Consider the following 19,809-nt stretch of genomic DNA (forward strand, 5'->3'; position numbering starts at 1 on the left):
GGGAGGACCAGAATGATCCAAGGGAGGTACAAAGAATCAAACCTAACTGGGAAATAAGGCCAAGCTTCTATCAGTGGTTTCAAGTGCAGCCTGGACAAGTTCTGAGACACCTCTGACACCCTCCTTGGGAAGGAATACTTCCACTTCAAACAAAAAGAGGATTAAGACTGTTTTGGTCAGAGCATTCTTTGGCCTTAGTCTGTGACATACAAAGAAAAAGATGAATTAAAACCTCCATCAGAGTCATCCCATGTACCCTGTCTGATTCATCACAATAACAGATATGCTAGCTGGGTTAAATGTAAATGTTTGAATTATAAAAATTTACCCATTCCAGACTCCAGCCCTTATCCCACTCTACAATTCCATCTGATCCTGCTTTGGATCCCTGCTCTGATCCACAATCCCTCCCTGATCCCAGTCCATCCGTCCTGCCCCAGTCTACCTCTGGAATCTCACCCTGGTCCCGCTCCACACCTGCAGTCAAGCCGTTGGCTCACACATCTCTTCCTGCAGAAAGAGAAGATCCATGAGATCTCAGCACAGATCACACACCAGGATTAACCCCAGGATCCATCCTGGGATCTGCACAGAGGGGATCCAGAGCTGGATCCACCACTGGGACTCACCGGCTGCCATGTTGTATCCATCCCTGTCCCTCCTCCCTGGGGAAAAACAGTGGGATCAGTGTCAGTGGCACAGGATTCCTGGAATGGTGCCGGGTGGATCTGTGCCCCTTCCCGACCCCCATCCCCTGTGTTACCGGATTGGAGCTTCCAGACAATGAATCCAATGAGGACAGTGAGGATGAGGATGGCAGCGATGATGGACACAGTGACCACCACGGTGAGATTCCCGCTAGATGTCGGCTCTGGGAAATGCGGGATGGTGAGGAGGGGAAGGGGAACCCCCATTTGGGAATTCCCAATTCCCACATTCCCACATTGCCAGCCTCACCTCAAGCGAAGATCCTGGGCTCCAGCATTCCGGGATGCTCCACCCGGCACCGGTACTGCTCCCGCTCCTCCGGCAGCGCCTCGATCCTGGCCCAGGTGTGGAAGGTGCCGTCGCTGTTGGGAACGATCCCGCCCCACTCCGTCTCCTGATCCCAGATTTCATCCCCCTTCAGCCAGTTGACTGCGATGGTCTTGGGGTAGAATCCGTAGGCGTGGCAGGACAAGATCAGCATCCCGTGTTCCTCTTTTCCGGACACATGGACATCAGGGGACTCTGGAATGGGATAATGGTGAGGTGCATCCATGGAATTCCATGGCAATGGGATGGGGGTGAGATCTGACCATGGAATTCCAACAGGAATTACCATGTTCTCCAATCCTCCAATCCCAAATCCCAAATTCCCACCCACCTTTGTGCTCCAGCTCCTTCTGCCCGTATCCAACGTATTTCTGGAGCCATTCAGGGCTCTCATGCTTGAGGTAATTTGTCTGCCTCTCAGCCACGATCCCTTCATGTTCCCAGCGCCTCCTGGTGATCTCAGCAGCGCCGTCGGCCGCCACGAATCTCCCGGATTCCAGATCAAAGGAGATGAAATCCCACCTGTCGTAGCCATGCCGGAAGGATCCATGGACACTCCCGTCAGACAGGAGGTCACAGCCATAAACCTGCTGTACAGTGTGGAGACCTGGGGGGATTGTATCCACAGAGACCCATGGAATTGTGTCCCAGCCCCACTGAGGCCCATTCCAGCCCTATGGAGCTCCAGAGTCTGATGGAGACCCACAGAGCCTCATCCCAGCCCCGTGGACCCCCATGGATGCATAATCCAACCCCATGGGATGGAACCCCAGGGATCCAAACCCGGCCCCACAAATCCCAGCCCCATGGATCCATGTCCCAACCCCACAGTTCCCATTCCACACTAACAGATCCCCCCCACTCACCTCTGCTCTGGTTGTACCGGCCTTGCAGTTTCTCCAGGTTCCTGGCATACAGTTGCTGGTTCCTCACACCAATCTAGGTCTGCCTATCCCAATATCCCGGCTCATCTCTGTCCTTCATCCACTGTGTCAACGGCTCCGTCCGGCCCCGCTCACTGTCGTAGCATGTGATGGGGATCCCATCCACAAACCCAATGGACATGAACTGGGGGACCCCCGGGCTGGGCTCCGACACCAACACACTGAGGTACTGCAGGGAGTGGAGAACTGGGGGGACACGGAGATTTGGGGGGTTGAGGGGGACATGGATCAATGAAAAGGGAAACTGGGAGAGCTGGGAAGGGGTTTGGGGATCCCAGGGCCAAGGAAAGGGTTTGCAGGGCTGAGAGAGGTGGGATGGACAAGAAAGGGTGTGCAGGGGGGTCCTGGTGTCCAGGAATGGGGGCTCAGGGGGTTCCAGGGTTATGGAAGGGGGGGAGTGCAGGGACTGGGAGAGGTGGGATGGGGGTTCCAGGGGATTCCCAGTCCCAGGAAAAGGGGTCCAAAGGTACCCAGTGCCAGGGAAAGAAGGGTCAAAAGGTGGGGAGACCTGGGAATAGGAGGCTTGGGGGTCCTTGATGCAGAGGAAAGGGGCTGGGGGCTGAGAAAAGCAGGGATGGGGGTCCAGGGTGTCTCAGGGTCAAGGAAAAGGGGTCTGGGGATTGGGGAAGATGGGATGGATGAGAAAGGGGGTGCAGGGGGGATTGGTACAGGATAAGGGGGGGCAGGGGGTTCCCTGTGCTCAGAGATGGAAATTCAGGGGGGACCCAGGTCCCAGAATCCCCCCAGGGACCCTCCCGGACCCCCTGGGACCCCCCATATACAGGCTGCAGAATTGGGGGGATGCAGAGATTGGGGGTCTGGGGGCGTCCAAGGGTCAGGAAGCAGAACCAGGAGAGCCGGGAAGGGTCCAAGGTTCAAGGAAGGGACTGGGAGAGGCAGGATGGGGGATCCAGGGGGTCCCTGTGCCCAGGAAAGGGGGGTCCGGGGGTCCCCGGTGTTGAGGGAAGTGGGGTCTGAGAGCCAGGAAAGGCAGGAATGGGGGTCCAGGGGGTCCCGGAAAGGGCGGGATGCCCGGGAAGGGGTGCAGGGGGTCCCAGTGCCGAGTAAGTGGGAGCAGGGGGGTCCATTTTGGGCAATTTTGTGTCCATTTTGGTCCATCTTGGGACAATTTTGAGTCCATCCTGGATCTATCTTGGGTCCACCCTGGGTGCATTTTGGTCCATCTTAGGACAGTTTTGGGTCCATCCTGGGTCCATTTTGGGGCCATTGTGGGCCCATCTTGGGTTCATTCTGGTTCCATTTTGGGTCCATTTGGGTTCATCCTGCATCCATTTTGGATTCATGTGAGTCCATTTGGGTTTGTTTTGGGTCTATCCTGGGTCCATCCCAGGTTCATCCTGGGTCAATCCTGGGTCCATATTAGGTCAATCTTGGCTACATTTTAGGTCTATTTTGGGTCCATTTTTGGTCCATCCTAGGTCCATCTTGGGTCCGTCCTGGGTCCATCTTGGGTCAATCATGCATCCATTTTGGGTCCATTCTGGGTCCATTTTGGACCCTTTCCAGGCCCAAGTTATTTGAAATCTCGTAGCATTTTGGGTCCATCTGGGGGCCATTTGGGCTCAATTTGGGCTCCATTTGGGTTCATCTCGGGTCCATCCTGGGTCCATTTTGGGTCCATCTCTGGGTCCGTCCTGTGTCCATCATGAGTCCATTTTGGTCCAGTTCGAATCCATTGGGTTCATCCCAGGTCCATTTTGGTCCAAATTTTTTGCATCTTGTGTCCATCCTGGATCCATTCTGGGTCCATTTTGGTTCCATTTTGGTCCAATTTGGGTTCATCTTGGGTCAGTCCTGGGTCCATTTTAGGTACATTCTGGATCCATCCTGGCTCCCTTTCAGGTCCATCTTCCATCAGTGCTGGGTTCATTTTGGGTCCATCCTGACTCCATCTTGGATCCATTCTGGGTCTGCTTTGGGTCCATTTAGGTCCATTCGGCTCCATCTTCGTCCCATTTGGGTCCATCCTGAGTCCATTTTGGGTCCATTCTGGGTCCAGCTTGGGTCCGTTTCAGTCCAATTTAGCTTCATCCTGAGTGCATCCTTCGTCCATTTTGCATCCATCCTGTGTCCGTTTTGGGTCCATGCAGGGTCCATTTTGGGTTCATTTCAGTCCATCCTCAATCCATTTTTGTCTGTTTTGGGTCCGTTTTTGGTTCATTCTGGGGCCATCCTGAGTCCATTTTGGGTCAATTTATGTCTTTTTTAGCTCCATCCTGGATATATTTTGGATCCATTTTAAGTCCATTTCAGGTTGATTTTTGGTCCATCCTGGGTCCATTTTGAGTCCATTTTGGTCCATCCTGGATCCATTTTAGATCCATTTTTGGTTCATTTGGGGTCAATTTTCAGCCCTTCTTGGTTCCATTTTGGGTCCATTTTGGGTCTATTTTGGGACCATCCTGGGTTCAGTTTGGTCCATCTTGTGTCCATTTAGGTTCGTCCTGGCTCCATCCTTGATCCCTCCTCAGTCCATCTTGGGTCTTCTTGTATTTCGAGTCCAACATTCCCCTAATTAGGGTTTTTATCCTTTTCAAAGTCCCATGGCAGAATTTGAAAGAAGAGTGGAACTTACAGCTTTGGTCTTAAAAGGTGTTTATTCATTTCTTATCTCAAAAGTCTGCGTGCTGCCTAACACCAGGCTTCACACGCTGAAAACCACTGCTGCCAAGAACACGAGACCTGGCACCCAAGGTCTCTTAAAGATTTCTAATCCAATTACCTCTTGAAATGTACTATATTTACAATTTTGTACCAATAATTACTACCAGTTCTAGAGACGCAATTTTCTACATCACACACATTCTACCAATGTCTTTGTGCCACTGTCACAGCAGAAGATGGAGTAGAAGAGGAAGAACTTAAGACACCACCCAAAACTCTCCATCTTGCCTCTATCTGCTTCCATTCTAAAAACTCAAAACTACAAATTTTCACCCTGTGACAAACTAAACTACTATCTAATTTAAATTTTTGTTGTTCTCTTTTCATTCATAAGTGTTGGCAGTTTTTCCCATGGACTAAGGTCAAAGGCAATGCTTTCCCAGAGTCCCAGCAGGGGTCTCGGACCCCCCAGGGCAGTTTGAGGGTGTCCTGGGTTGCAGTGTAGGATGTACACAAAGTATTTATTCTATCACCATCTTCATGAACTTTTGAAACCAGGTGGGGCAGTGTTTTCCCAAGCCCCTGCCTCTTCTGCTAATGGCCCATCAACGCCTGGCCCATGACTCACAGGTAACTCCCTCCAGGAGTTATCTCTGTTTAATGGGCCACCAAGGACCCACTTCACACTCCTCACCCCATTGTGAGATGCTCCGCCCAGGGGGAGGAGCCAAGCATTCTCACCTGGATATAAGCTGGTATGTGGGACAGTGCAAGCAGCCCTGACCCACTGGATTCCCAGAAGAGCAGGGCTACCAGACCTTTCTACAGGATCACTGCTTCAGGAAGACCATCTCATCTAGACTGCTTCTACCATCCTGCTCAGGTTGTATTCTGACTCTGTCAGTGATCCTTTGTGTTATTGCATTTACTTTATTTTTACCTTTTTACCTTTTTACATTTTTCTTATTAAATTATATTTCTGACTTGGAGCCTCTCACTCATTTTGCTTTCAAACCACGACATTTTTTGGTGCCCAACGTGGGGCACGAGGCACTGAGAAAAGTCAGAACTACAGTTTTGTATTAAAGAAGACACCTGTTTGCTATGATGCTCAACATGCTTACATCTGTCTTATACCTATCTCTCTAAATTTTTCCACACATGGGGCACTATCTGCCGGTCTTAATGCTCCTGTGTAGACCAGGGTATGGTACTAAAATTGCCTTATTGGTCTATTATGCCCATTGCTTGATAAACTCCGAGGCAATGAACAGCATTCAGAATATATACCCAGTTTTGGATTCGTGCTCTGGTCTAGGATGCTACATCTAGGGCCTCAACAATCTCACTCAGCCCCTGTGGGGAGGAGTAAAAAATGATTTTTCCAGCTTTTCAGGCATCACACAGCAGTTTTTGAAAATATTGAGTACCCTCTAGATGCCAAGGACAGTATTATGTTATTGTTTGTCCTGCTTTGTCTTCTCTGCACAGCCCTTTGTTTTTTCTGCACCATGCTTGGGATCAAAACACTACCTGGTGTGATACAGCGTGTTCCTAAGGAAGAGGAAGAGGGAAGGAGAAGCAAAGCAACAGCATCAGCGTCTACACAGACTGTCACAGAGGAGAAGGGAACCAAAGGCAAGGCAACAGTGTCCTCACCTACACAGACCATCACAGAGGAAAAAGAAACCAAAGGTGAGGCAACAGTGTCCACATCTACGCAGACTGTCATAGAGGAGAAGGGAACCAAAGGTGCCGTCAGCATCTCCACACAAACTGTCACTGAACTGGAACCACCTAAACCAGTAGCAGTTGCCACCACTCAGAAAAAAAAGTCAAGGAGCAAATCAGTCCGTGTAGTGACTGACGAGGATGCAGCAGGACCTTCGCAGCCAGCAGAGGAGACAGAGATAGAGATCATCACTCGCTCTCTATCCCTGGGTGAGTTGCGTGACCTACGAAGGGAATTCACCTGCCAGACCAACGAGTCCATCCTGACCTGGCTGCTCTGCATCTGGGACGCTGCAGCCAATGACACCATTCTGGATGGAATTGAGGCCAGGCAACTGGGATCGCTGTCCCGGGATGTGGTCATTGACCAGGGGATTGGGAAAACCCAAGAACCTCTCAGCCTCTGGCAGCAACTGCTAACAAGTGTGAAAGACAGATACCTTTGTAAAGAAGACCTCCAAGTGCGCCAAGGCAAATGGAGCACAATAGAACAAGGTATCCAATGCCTGAGGGAATTGGCTGTGCTGGAGATCACTTTTTCAGAAAACGAGAGATTTCCTAAAAGCCCAGATGATGTCCAGTGCACATCACGAATGTGGCTGAGACTTGCACGGCTTGGACCAGAGATGTACTCATGTTACCTGGCAACACTGCAATGGAGGGAAGGTGAGGACAAGGTCAGTGTCTTGGCTAATAAATTAAGAATTTATGAGGACACTATCACTGCCCCAGTTTGCACCCATGTCTCGTCTGTGGAAACACGACTGGCTGAGCAAGTCCGGAGCTTGATTAAAGAAGGCCATCAGAAACTGAAATTAAAAGAACTTAAGGAAGAAATTTATCATATTTCACCAGAGCCAACGAGAGTCTCTGCCATTAGGAGCAGGCGTCCCCCAGCCAGGGAGAGAGGATACACACCACAGGGTAACCTCTGGTCTTTTCTTCGAGAGCATGGAGAAGATATGAAAAAGTGGGATGGAAAACCCACCTCTTCCTTAGCAGCCCAGGTACGTGAACTAAAAAGAGGAACACCTACCACAAGAAGCCCATCTAGAATCAAGGTTGCCCCAGTCTCTCAGAACTCCAGACGGTACAGGAATAATGATATGACTGATCCTCTGGAAGGGACCTCAGAAACATACGTACAGGAGGAGAACAATGTATGCCATGACCAGGAATAGAGGGGCCCTGCCTCTAGCCAGGAAGAGGAAAGGGATAATCGGATCTACTGGACTGTGTGGATCCGATGGCCTGGCACATCTGACCCACAAAAATATACAGCGTTGGTTGACACTGGGGCCCAATGTACCATGCCATCAAAGTATGTAGGAACAGAATCCATCTCTATTTCTGGGGTGACAGGAGGGTCCCAGGAACTGACTGTATTAGAGGCTGAAGTGAGTTTAACTAGGAACGAGTGGCAAAAACACCCCATCGCGACTGGCCCAGAGGCCCCATGCATTCTCAGCATAGACTATCTCAAGAATGGATATTTCAAAGACCCGAAGGGATATCGCTGGGCTTTTGGGATAGCCGCAGTTGAGAAAGAAAACATCAGACAGTTGAATACTTTACCTGGTCTCTCAGATGACCCCTCTGCTGTGGGACTGCTGAGAGTCGAAGAACAACAGGTACCAACTGCCACAACAACAGTACACCACCGCCAATACCGCACTGACCGAGACTCTGTGATTCCCATACACGAGATGATCCGTAAACTGAAGAGCCAAGGAGTGGTCAGTAAGACTCATTCACCTTTCAACAGCCCAATATGGCCTGTGCGTAAGTCCAGTGGAGAATGGAGACTGACGGTGGATTACCGTGCTTTGAATGAAGTCACGCCACCACTGAGCGCTGCTGTGCCAGACATGTTAGAGCTTCAATATGAGCTGGAGTCCAAGGCAGCAAAGTGGTATGCGACCATTGACATTGCCAATGCCTTCTTCTCCATTCCTTTGGCAGCACAGTGCAGGCCCCAGTTTGCTTTCACCTGGAGGGGCGTGCAGTACACCTGGAACCGACTGCCCCAGGGGTGGAAACACAGCCCCACCATCTGCCATGGGCTGATCCAGGCTGCACTGGAGAAAGGTGAGGCTCCGGACCATCTGCAGTACATCGACGACATCATCGTATGGGGAAACACCCCAGGGGAGGTCTTTGAGAAAGGAGAGAAGATTATCCAAATTCTGTTAAAAGCTGGTTTTGCCATTAAAAAAAGTAAGGTTAAGGGACCGGCTCAAGAAATCCAGTTCCTGGGAGTCAAGTGGCAAGATGGACGTCGCCAAATCCCCACAGAAATAATAAACAAGATCACTGCCATGTCCCCACCTACCAACAAGAAGGAAACACAAGCTTTCCTAGGTGCCATAGGCTTCTGGAGGATGCACATTCCTGAGTGCAGTCAGATTGTGAGCCCTCTCTATCTGGTTACCCGCAAGAAGAGCAATTTCCACTGGGGCCCTGAACAGCAACAAGCCTTTGTTCAGATCAAACAAGAGATTGCTCACGCAGTAGCCCTTGGCCCAGTCAGGACAGAACCAGATGTGAAGAATGTGCTTTACTCTGCAGCCGAGAACAACGGTCTGTCCTGGAGCCTGTGGCAGAAGGTGCCTAGGGAGACTCGAGGCCGACCATTAGGATTCTAGAGCCAAAATTACAGAGGCTCTGAAGCCAACTACACTCCCACAGAGAAAGAGATCTTGGCCGCGTATGAAAGAATTCAAGCTGCCTCAGAAGTAATTGGTACTGAAACACAGCTGCTTCTAGCGCCCCAATTACCAGTGCCTGGGGTGGATATTTAAAGGAAAGGTTCCCTCCACGCATCACGCCACTGACACCACATGGAGCAAATGGATTGCTCTCATCACACAACGTGCCCATATTGAAAACTCAAATCGCCCTGGGATTCTGGAAGTTATAACAAACTGGCCAGAAGGTGAGAATTTTGGATTATCGTCTGAAGAAGAAAAGCAAGTAACGAGTGCCGAAGAAGCTCCACCATACAATAAGCTACCAGAGACTGAAAGACAATATGCTCTCTTCACTGATGGCTCCTGCTGAATTTTAGGCGCTAACCAGAAATAGAAGGCTGCAGTTTGGAGCCCCACATGACAAGTTGCACAGGCTACCGAAGGACAAAGTAAGTTGAGTCAGGTTGCAGAGCTTAAAGCTGTCCAGCTGACTTTGGATATTGCTGAACAAGAGAAATGGCCAATGCTCTATCTCTACACTGACTCATGGATAGTAGCTAATGCTCTGTGGGGATGGCTGAATTGCTAGAAAAAGGCCAACTGGCAGCGCAGAGGAAAATCCATCTGGGCTGCTGACATTTGGCAGGACATCGCTGCCCGAGTAAAGAGACTGACCGTGAAAGTTCAACACGTAGACGCGCACGTACCCAAGAGCCGGGCTAATGAGGAGCATCACAACAACGAGCAGGTGGACAAAGCCGCCAAGGTGAAAGTATCACAGGTGGATCTGGACTGGCAGCACAAGGGAGAACTGTTCTCAGCTCGTTGGGCCCACGATGCCTCTGGTCATCAAGGAAGAGATGCGACATGCCGATGGGCCCGTGACCGAGGGGTGGACCTTACTATGGACAGCATCTCCCAGGTCATCCATAACTGTGAGACCTGTGCTGCAATCAAACAGGCCAAGCGAGTGAAGCCTCTGTGGTATGGTGGACGATGGCTGAAGTACAGGTATGGGGAAGCCTGGCAAATTGACTACATCACCCTTCCCCAAACCCGCCAAGGAAAGCGCTACGTGCTGACCATGGTGGAAGCCACCACTGGATGGCTGGAAACCTACCCTGTGCCTCATGCCACTGCCTGGAACACCATCCTGGGCCTAGAAAAACAAGTCCTGTGGAGACATGGCACCCCTGAGAGAACTGAGTCGGACAACGGGACCCATTTCAAAAACAGCCTTATAAACACCTGGGCCAGAGAACATGGCATTGAATGGATATATCACATTCCTTATCACGCACCAGCTGCCGGAAAAGTTGAACAGTGCAATAGACTACTAAAGACTGCCCTGAAGGCACTTGGCGGGGGGACCTTCAAGAATTGGGAAATGAACTTAGCCAAAGCTACCTGGATGGTCAACACCCAAGGGTCTATCAATCAAAGTGGTCCTGCCCAGTCTGAACCCTTGCACACAGTGGATGGAGATAAAGTCCCTGCAGTACATATGAAAGGCATTTTAGGGAAGACTGTTTGGATTAATCCCGCCTCAGGAAAAGGCAGACCCATCCATGAAATTGTCTTAACGCAAAAACCTAGTCATACTTGGTGAGTACTGCAGAAACATGGGAAAACCCATTGTGTACCACAAGAAGACTTAATTTTAAGTGAGAACAGTGTGTAACATTTTATTCTCTATGTGTATGCACATCTTTGTAAAAATGTATTGATTTGGATATGATGTAGATGGTAATAGAATAAGGGGTGGATTATGTCCTGGGTTGCAGTGTAGGATGTACACAAAGTATTTATTCTATCACCATCTTCATGAACTTTTGAAACCAGGTGGGGCAGTGTTTTCCCAAGCCCCTGCCTCTTCTGCTATGGCCTATCAACGCCTGGCCCATGACTCACAGGTAACTCCCTCCAGGGGTTATCTCTGTTTAATGGGCCATCAAGGACCCACTTCACACTCCTCATCCCATTGTGAGATGCTCTGCCTAGAGGGAGGAGCCAAGCATTCTCACCTGGATATAAGCTGGTATGTGGGACTGTGCAAGCAGACCTGACCCACTGGATTCCCAGAGGAGCAGAGCTACCAGACCTTTCTACAGGATCACTGCTTCAGGAAGACCATCTCATCTGGACTGCTTCCACCATCCTGCTCAGGTTGTATTCTGACTCTGTCAGTGATCCTTTGTGTTATTGCATTTATTTTATTTTTACCTTTTTACCATTCTTCTTATTAAATTATATTTCTGACTTGGAGCCTCTCACTCATTTTGCTTTCAAACCACAACAGAGGGGTTTTCCCCATGCCCTGGACTCCAACAAGTCTATTCTGGGTTGACTTTGGGTCCATTTAGGTCCATCTTGTGTCCATTTTGCATCTATTTTGGGTCCATCCTTGTTCCGTTTTGCATCTATTTTGGGTCCATCCTTGTTCCATTTTGGATCCATTTTGATCTAGTCTGGGTCCATTTTAGGTCTGTTTCAGTTCATTGTGGGTTCATCTTGGATTCACCCTGAGTCCATTTTGGGTCCATCTTGGCTCAATCATGGATTCATCTTGGGTCCATTTTGCATCCATCTGGGGACAGTTTTGATTCCATCCTGGATCCATCTTGGGTGAATCATCAGTCCTTTTGGGCTCCACCCTGGATTTATTTTGGGTGTGTCCTGGGTCCATCTTGTGTTCATTTTTGGTCATCCTGGGTTCATCCTTGGCCCATTTTGAGTCCATCCTGAGTCCATTTTGGGTCCATTCTAGGTCCACTTTGGGTCCAGTTTGTGTCCATTTAGGTCAATTTTGGGTCAGTCTTGGTCCAATTTGGGTCCATCTTGGGTGTGTCTTGAGTTCATCTTGGGTCCATTTTTGGTACATCCAGAGTCCATTTTGGGTTTATTCTTGTTCCATTTTGGTCCATTTTAGGTCCGTTTCGGTTAATCCTGGGTGCATCCTGGGTCCATTTTGGGTCCATCTTGGGCCAATCATGGGTCCATTTTGGGTCATGCTGAGTCCATTTTGGGTCCATTTTGCAACCATCCTGGGCAAATTTTGTGTCCATTTTGGTCCATCTTGGGTCCGTTTTGGTCCATTTCAGATCCTTTTTGGTCCATCTTGGCACAGTTTTGGGTCTCTCCTGGGTCCATTTTGGGTGTGTCCTGGGTCCATCTTGGGTCGATTCTTGGTCTATTCCGGATCCATCCTGGGTCCATTTTGAGTCCAATTTGCATCCATTTTGTGTCTCTCCTGGATACATTTTGGGTCTATTTTGGGTCCAATTTGCATCAATTTTTGGTCCCTCCTGGATATATTTTCCTCCATTTTGGATCCATTTTGGGTTCGTTTTGGTTCATCCTGGGTCCATCCTGAGTCCATTTTGAGTCCATCCTGGGTGCATCATGGGTCCATTTTCATCCAGTTTAGGTTCATCTTGGGTTCATGCTGGGTCCATTTTATGTCCATTTTGGGTCCATCCTCAGTTAGTTTTGGGTCCATCCTGGGTCCATTTTGGGTCTGTGCTTGGTCCATTTTGAGTCCATTATGTTCCATCCTGGATCCATTTTGGGCCCATTTTTGGTCCATTTTGGGTTCATTTTGGATCCATCCTGGGTCCCTTTTAGGTCTATCCTGGGTCCGTTGTGGGTCCATATTGGGTTCATTTTGGGTCCACCTTGCGTCCATCTTGAGTTCATTTTGGGTCTACGTTACATCCATTTTGGATGTGTCCTGGGTCCGTCTTGTGTCCATTTTGTGTCCATCTTGAGTCCATTTTTCATCCATCCTGGGTCCATTTTGGGTCCAGTTTTGGTCCATCTTGAGTCCAGTTTTGGTCCATCTTGAGTCCATTTTGCATCCAACCTTGTTCCATTTTAGATCCATTTTGGTCAAGTTTGGGTCCATTTTACATCTGTTTTGGTTCATCTTGGGTGCATCCTAGGTCCATTTCGGGTCCATCCTGGCTCCATCCTGGGTGTATCTTGTGTCAATCCTGGGTCCATCTTGGGTGCATTTTGGGTCCATTTTGGGCCATTTTGCGTCCATTTGGGGTCCATCCTTGTTCCATTTTGGATTGATTTTGATCTAGTTTGAGTCTATTTAAGGTCCGTTTGGGTTCATCCTGGGTTCATCTTGGGTCCATTTTGGGTCCATTTGGATTCATTCTGCATCCATTTTGGTTCCATCTTTGGTTCATTTTGGGTCCATCTAGGGGCAATTTTAGGTCCATTGTGGGTCCATTTTGGTCCACATAGGTCCATTTTGGTTCCATCTTTGGTCCATTTAGGGACAGTTTTAGGTCTATCTTAAATCCGTTTTGAGTCCATCCTGGGTCCATTTTGGGACCATCTTGGGGTCCAGTTTTGGTCCATCTTGAGTCCATTTTGGGTCCAACCTCATTCCATTTTGGATCCATTTTGATCTAGTTTGGATCCATTTTAGGTCCGTTTAAGTTCATCCTGGGTGCATCCTGGATCCATTTTAGGTCTATCCTGGGTCCGTCTTGGGCCAATCATGGGTCCATTTCGGGTCCATCTTGGCACAATTTTGAGTCCATCCTGGGTCCATTTTGGGTCAGTCCTGGGTCCATCTCTGGTGAATCATGGGTCCATTTGGGGTCCATCCTGGGTTCATCTTGAGTGCATTTTGGGTCCTTGGTATCCTTCTTTGGTCCATTTTGCTCCATCCTGGGCCCATTTTAGGTCAGTTTTTGGTCCATTTTGGGTCCTTCTTCGGTATGTTTTGGGTCCAGCTTGGTTCCATTGTGGGTCTGTTTTTGGTCCGTTTTTGGCCCCCAGATCACAACCTGGTGTGAAAAACAACATGCAGTCTTTGAAATTGTTACAAGTTTAATCAGGGATAAAAAAGAGACAATAACCAACCTCTGTGGTGTTTTAAAAAAATGTTCTGTATGCACCACTCCATTGCTGGGGCACATGTCCTAATGGGACATGTGGTTCCTAATGGTGTCACCGGCCGTATGATGTCACGGCTGTGGCATCACTGTCCCCCCAGCAGCCTTGGGATGCCCTTGATGGCTTTTTGGCACCACTCGGCCACTGTGTGGCCACAGGGGCCACCAGGGCCACCAGAACTGCCCAAGACACTCGAGAGGAGTCTATGGATGTCCCCAAGTGTCTCCAGCAGGTGACACGTGGCCAGGCGAGTGCTGGCCTCCCACAGCCACTCAGCCATGGCCACTGCAGCCACTGTGGCTGCGGGGACATTGCAGGATGCCTCCTTTGTCACCTCCAGGGTGGCCTTCATGTCCCCGAGCCAGCCTAGCAGCTCCCAGGCCTCCTCCTCCTGCTGTCCCCTCCTGGTGGCCACCCCCGCCTGCCTGGTGGCCCCCACGGGCTCCTCCCCGACCACGGTGGGCACCACCACCACAGGGACATGGTGTGCAGCCACTGCTGAGGCCAGGGCCACCAGCAGCTTCCAGGCCGAAGCCACCAGGCTGTCCCCAGCTGTCCCCCAGCCAGTGGTCTCATCCCACAGGTCCCTGGCCCGGGCAGTGGCCTTGGCAGTGGCCTCAGTGATTGCCTCGACCCTGGCCTTGTCCCCCAGGGCTGATGGAGCATCCTGGCCTGGGCAGCCAGCACGACCCAGCTCATCTCGAGCGCCTCCACCAACCCGCGCCAGGCTCTGCCCGCGGCTCTCACATCAGCCCAGGTGGCCCCGGGGAAGGAATTTTGGAATTAGGCTTGAACTATCCAGCCTGGGCCTCACTTTGAGGCCTGTGAAGCCTGTGGCATACTTAGAAATTAGTTTGTGAAGTTTGTGACGCAGTTAAAATTAAGTATTAAGGTGTTAATGGGAGATAGTGGGCTTCCCAGGTGTTAATAGTATAGTTATTAGTGTGAACCCTTTAGCCACCTTAAGGAACAAGTGAAACAATATCTATTTACATTCTTTCTGTGCTGCGTGCCAATAAAAATGTATCTGCATTTGTAAACTATCTAGAAGAGTATTTAACCTGCCATTTTACATGAAAAAAAGGGAGAACATAACATTAATCATAGTGATTGGATCTACGTTTGCTCCCGTCCAGCTTCCCAATTATTTTAAGGGTCCTCTCACTTTAACTGGCACCCGAGCTGGGAGCCTTTGCTTAAATGCAGTGTTTGTTTCAATATGGTGAGAGACCTTTGTTTAAATATGGAAAATAGTCGTTAAAATATGGGAAAACAAGTCCAGAAAAGGGAAGACTCCGTGATTGTTCCCGGATTGCGGCCCGAAATGGGAGTGAAATTCCGGAGCTGGGAAGCTGGAAGCCTCAGTGGGAACTCGCTGTGGGACAAGGTCAGTTGCACTGTGCAACACAGAGAGAGAAAGAAATCACAGATGGCGAACTGAAGGCAGCAACGCGGCTCCTTTTGAATATTATCTCTAAGAGAGATGATAAAATAAGAGAAAAGGATTTAGAACAGTTATCCCTGTGGACCAAGAAGAAAAGGAAGTTCAGCAGACCATCACTTGTATTTAGTGCGGCAGAGCCCGCGCGGTGTAAAGGGGAGCCCCGCCTCCTCCCAGAGCAGCTGCAGCGGAGCGGCCACGGCAGCGACACCAGCCCGGCACAGCCCCGCAGCCCCAGCGCAGCGCTCACCGCACGGCACAGCCCGGCATCGGCACCGGCGGGGGCTGCGGGGCACGGCGGGGTCCGGGCAGTGCCCGCGTCGCGGGGCGCGGGACGAGCAGAGCGTGAGTTGGAAACTACAAGCCCCAGAAGCCCTTGCGGCTGGTGCGTGCCAGGCGCAGAGCCAGGAAGGACACCGCAAGCGCAGAACTGTGTACTACAAACCCCAGAAAGCCTTGCGGCAGGAGCGCAGTGAGCGGGATGGAGTTCGAGCCGCGGGACGGCTCCGGGCGGGACAAACCCCGACGGAGAGCGAGACGGGGCAGCCCCGGGGGACAGGGCCAGAGAGGACACCCCCCACGGACGACACCGGGCCAGCACAAGCAGGAGCAGGGCAGGCAAAGGCGGAGCAGGGCTGGCCCAGGGGACGGAGCGAGGGGACAGAGGGCAAGGCAGAGACGGGAGCGAGGCGGCGCGGCCCCAGCTCTCCCCCGCGCGGGGGGACTCAGCCCCGCCGGGCACAGCAACAGCGGCACACGGCAGCCACAGGGGAGAGAACAGCGTGAATAACCAGCCTGCAGCGTTCACAGCAGCCGTGCGTGATGCCAGGCAGCAACAAGAACACCTCATTGCAGCTGCCTTGTCAGGTGGGAAAATTAATCATCATAGCCACAGCAACAAAACTCCACATCCCAACAAAGCAGCATCACTTGCTTCCGATGTGGCGGAACAGAGCCCTTCAAACACGCCTGTCAGAAGACTGTGGTGTCACAAATGGAATCTTGACACCCACAGCACCGAGGTTTGTTGCAAGTCGAGAAACAACTCTGACAACAGCGACTGCAACAACTCTGAAACTGATGAAGATTGACTTTATAGTGTGTAAAAAAAAAAAGCTTATATAATCATATTATTTAATTTATAATAAGTTGAATTTAAGAAAAGGACTTATAAAATTTAAGTGATAGATTTGTATTTTATAAATTTAAAGTTTTACTGTATGTAGGTTTTAAATATAAGTTTTGTTAAAATATGCTAATCCAATTTGCAGAATTTAGTTGTTTTTTCTCAGAAATAAGAAGGCTTCAAAGGACACAGCTGTGATGAAACACTGAGAAGTCTGTGAATGGAAAAGAAGAAAATTTTCACATTGTGATTTTTATAGGTTGTAAGCTATTTTGTAAGATTTTTGAGTTTCATTTTAGGATAATACATAAGTTAAGTAAGATAATAAGTAAGTTAAGTTAGTTAAGTTTAAGATATTAAGTTTTAAGTAATATATACTGTGAAATTGTTAATTTTTTATACTTATAGTTGACTTTTTATATGTGTTTTAACATTTCCTTTTGTAATTATTCCAAATATATGTAACATGATACACTTCAAGATTTTTAAAATGTTTTTTTAGTTGCTTAAGCATTTTGTAATTACTGTTGTTAAGAGCTTTGTTTTAAAAATGTATTAAAGGATATCACTCTAGATAAAGCCGGGTCCTGGCCACACCTTGACTTTAACTAGAGGAGATGTGATCATCAACAAACCCAGATGTTTCTGCACCAAAAAAACTCAATACAAATCAGTTTGTCTTGACAATTTGACCTTATAAATATGACAGCTGGACCAACTTTTGGAGTGAAACTGAGAGCCCCACCCAAGAAAGGATAGCCAGGTTTTCACTGGAAAAAAGCTTTTCAGCTGTTGCAGAATCTGGGACAATGAGACAGCATTTTGGTAATTGACAATCATTCAAATTTAAATGTGTTGTTGTTGACAATTGTTAATTGTTCATAATTTGAAACACTTTCAGCTGTTGGATTAGAATTTTTTTCTGATAGATTTCAGTTTGATTGAGAAGTGTGCATTTTCCATCAAAGTACACCTTTTTACTAACCTATGGCAAAGAGCTTGCTTGTGTTTATGCAGATACAGAACACAAGTGAATTCCTGTGAAGAATGTGAAAATCATGTCAAGTGCAGAATCTCTGACAGCTTTAAGGATGGACAAGTGAGCACGCAGAAGTGAGAGAGTTTCAAGACTACAACCATCTTTTTGTTTTGGGTGCAAGGACTTTTAAGCTTGGGTTTTCATTTTTTTTGTGTTGTATGAATCTGTCTGACCGTTCTCAATCAATCTACAAGCAGCTTTCACAGCTGGGGAGCAACATGAAAAAACTTGTGGTTCTTAACACTCCTTTTGATAAATAGCTCAATTCATGGAGTTTTGCTAGTTGGATCAAAGACTTAATCCATTTTGGTATCACTCTTTTTATTATTATATTTATATATTATTATATTTATATATTATTATTTATATTATTATATATATTCTTTATATTTATTATATATAAATATATATACATATTATTTTTATATTTATTTTATTTATTTATATATATTTACTTTATTATTATTATAGTTATTTTATAATAAGGCTGCGTTGTCCTCCAACAGTTGGAGAAACCCCATGGGAAATGTCCCATGGCCTCTCCCTTGTGCCTTGTTTGTTAATGTATATGTGAAAAATAGCGAGCCGTGCCTTTGACCCAGTCTGGGTAGCTCAAAAAGAAAAGAGGGATTTGTAGATAATTGGAGTGAGGTTTGAACTACCCCAGCCTGAGTCTCACCCCGAGGCCTGTGAAGCCTGTGGCACAGTTAGAAATTAGCCTGTGAAGCTCGTGGCACAGTTGCAATTAGATATTAAGGTGTTAACGAGGGACAGTGGGTTTTCTAGAGGTTAGTAAGTATAGTTATTAGAGTGAACACTTTAGCTGCATTAAAGAAAAGTAAAACAATGTTTGTTTGCATTTTTCCCTGTGCTGTGTGCCAGTGAGAATGTAACTGTAAACTATAAACACGTGTATATAACCTGCCATTTTAGATGAAATAAACAGAGAAAGTAGCATTAATCGCAGTGACTGGATCTGCGTTTTGCTCTCGTCCAATTTCCCATTATTTTAAGGGTCCTCTCATTTTAAAAGAACACCAAGACCATCCAGTATTCCTTGATGCCACCAGAAGATTGGATTGAACACAAAAGATTTTCTGGGGTTGAAAGTCAAGAAACCAGCTCTCCCCAAGGAATTCTCAATGTCGGTCTGTATCCCAATGGATGTTCCCACCCCAGCATTAATCCAGGTGCCCACAGGGAGACAGGAACCAGTGGAACCCCCCCAGCCAGGTGTCTTCCCAACACGGATCACCAGGACCACGGATCACCAGGGCTCTGCCCAACGGGGTCACTGGGGATCATCCAACGCTGATCCTCCCATGGGGGATGGAGCTGGAGCAGCGCACGAAGCTCTTCCCGCACTCGGGGCACTCGTGGGGCTTCCCTTATGGTGCTTCATTTGGTGTCTGGTCGAGGCTGAGCTAGTGGTGAAGCCCTTCCCACACCCAGGACACTTGTAGGGCCTCTCCCCGGTGTGGATGCGCCGGTGGGTGATGAGGGTGGAGTTTTGCTTGAAGCCCTTCCCACAGTCGGGGCAGCGGAAGGGCCTCTCCTCTGTGTGAATCCGCTGATGTTTGAGGAGAGTGCAGCTGGTCTGAAACCTCTTCCCACACTTGAGACACTCATAGGGCCTCTCCCCGGTGTGGATGCGCTGGTGTTTTCTCAGGTCGGTGTTCAATCCAAAGCTCTTCCCACATTCCAGGCAGGTGTAGGGCCGTTCCCCAGTGTGGATCACCTGGTGCCGGAGCAGCTCAGTGCTGCCTCTGAAGCTCTTCCCACATTCCCCACACTCATAGGGCTTTTCCCCAGTGTGGACCACCTGGTGCTGAGACAGGTGGGAGATCTGACTGAAGCTCATCCCACATTCCCCACACTCATAGGGCCGTTCCCCAGTGTGGATCCTCTGGTGCCGATTCAGATGGGAGCTCCTGCTGAAACCCTTCCCACATTCCCCACACTCATAGGGCCTCTCCCCAGTGTGGATCCTCTGGTGCAGGATCAGGTGGGAGCTGCAGCTGAAACGCTTCCCACACTCCCCACACTCATAGGGCTGTTCCCCAGTGTGGATCCTCTGGTGCTGGATCAGGTGGGAGCTCCGGGTGAAACGCTTCCCACACTCCCCACACTCGTAGGGCCTCTCCCCAGTGTGGATCCTTTGGTGCCGGATCAGGTCAGAGCTGCAGCTGAAGCCCTTCCCACATTCCAGGCACTTGTGGGGCTTCTCCCCTTCCATGAGGCTTCTCCACCAGCTCTGAGCTCCG

The 19,809-nt window shown here is 49.0% G+C and overlaps 1 pseudogene across 1 annotated transcript in view; it reads right to left on the minus strand.

Moving 5' to 3' along the window:
- Positions 1–214: 214 nt before the first annotated feature.
- The window catches only part of LOC310921490 (class I histocompatibility antigen, F10 alpha chain-like), a 97,732-nt pseudogene continuing 78,137 nt past the window's right edge, over positions 215–19,809 (minus strand). The window contains exons 2-7 of the transcript XR_014592765.1: positions 1,902–2,165; positions 1,367–1,642; positions 958–1,230; positions 764–871; positions 630–665; positions 215–510 (exon numbers count right to left, since the gene is read on the minus strand). The product of XR_014592765.1 is annotated as a class I histocompatibility antigen, F10 alpha chain-like (transcript). The remainder of the gene's footprint in view (positions 511–629; positions 666–763; positions 872–957; positions 1,231–1,366; positions 1,643–1,901; positions 2,166–19,809) is intronic.

This window comes from Zosterops lateralis (assembly GCF_965231275.1).
Source record: "Zosterops lateralis genome assembly, chromosome: 35".
Lineage (NCBI taxonomy): Eukaryota > Metazoa > Chordata > Aves > Passeriformes > Zosteropidae > Zosterops > Zosterops lateralis.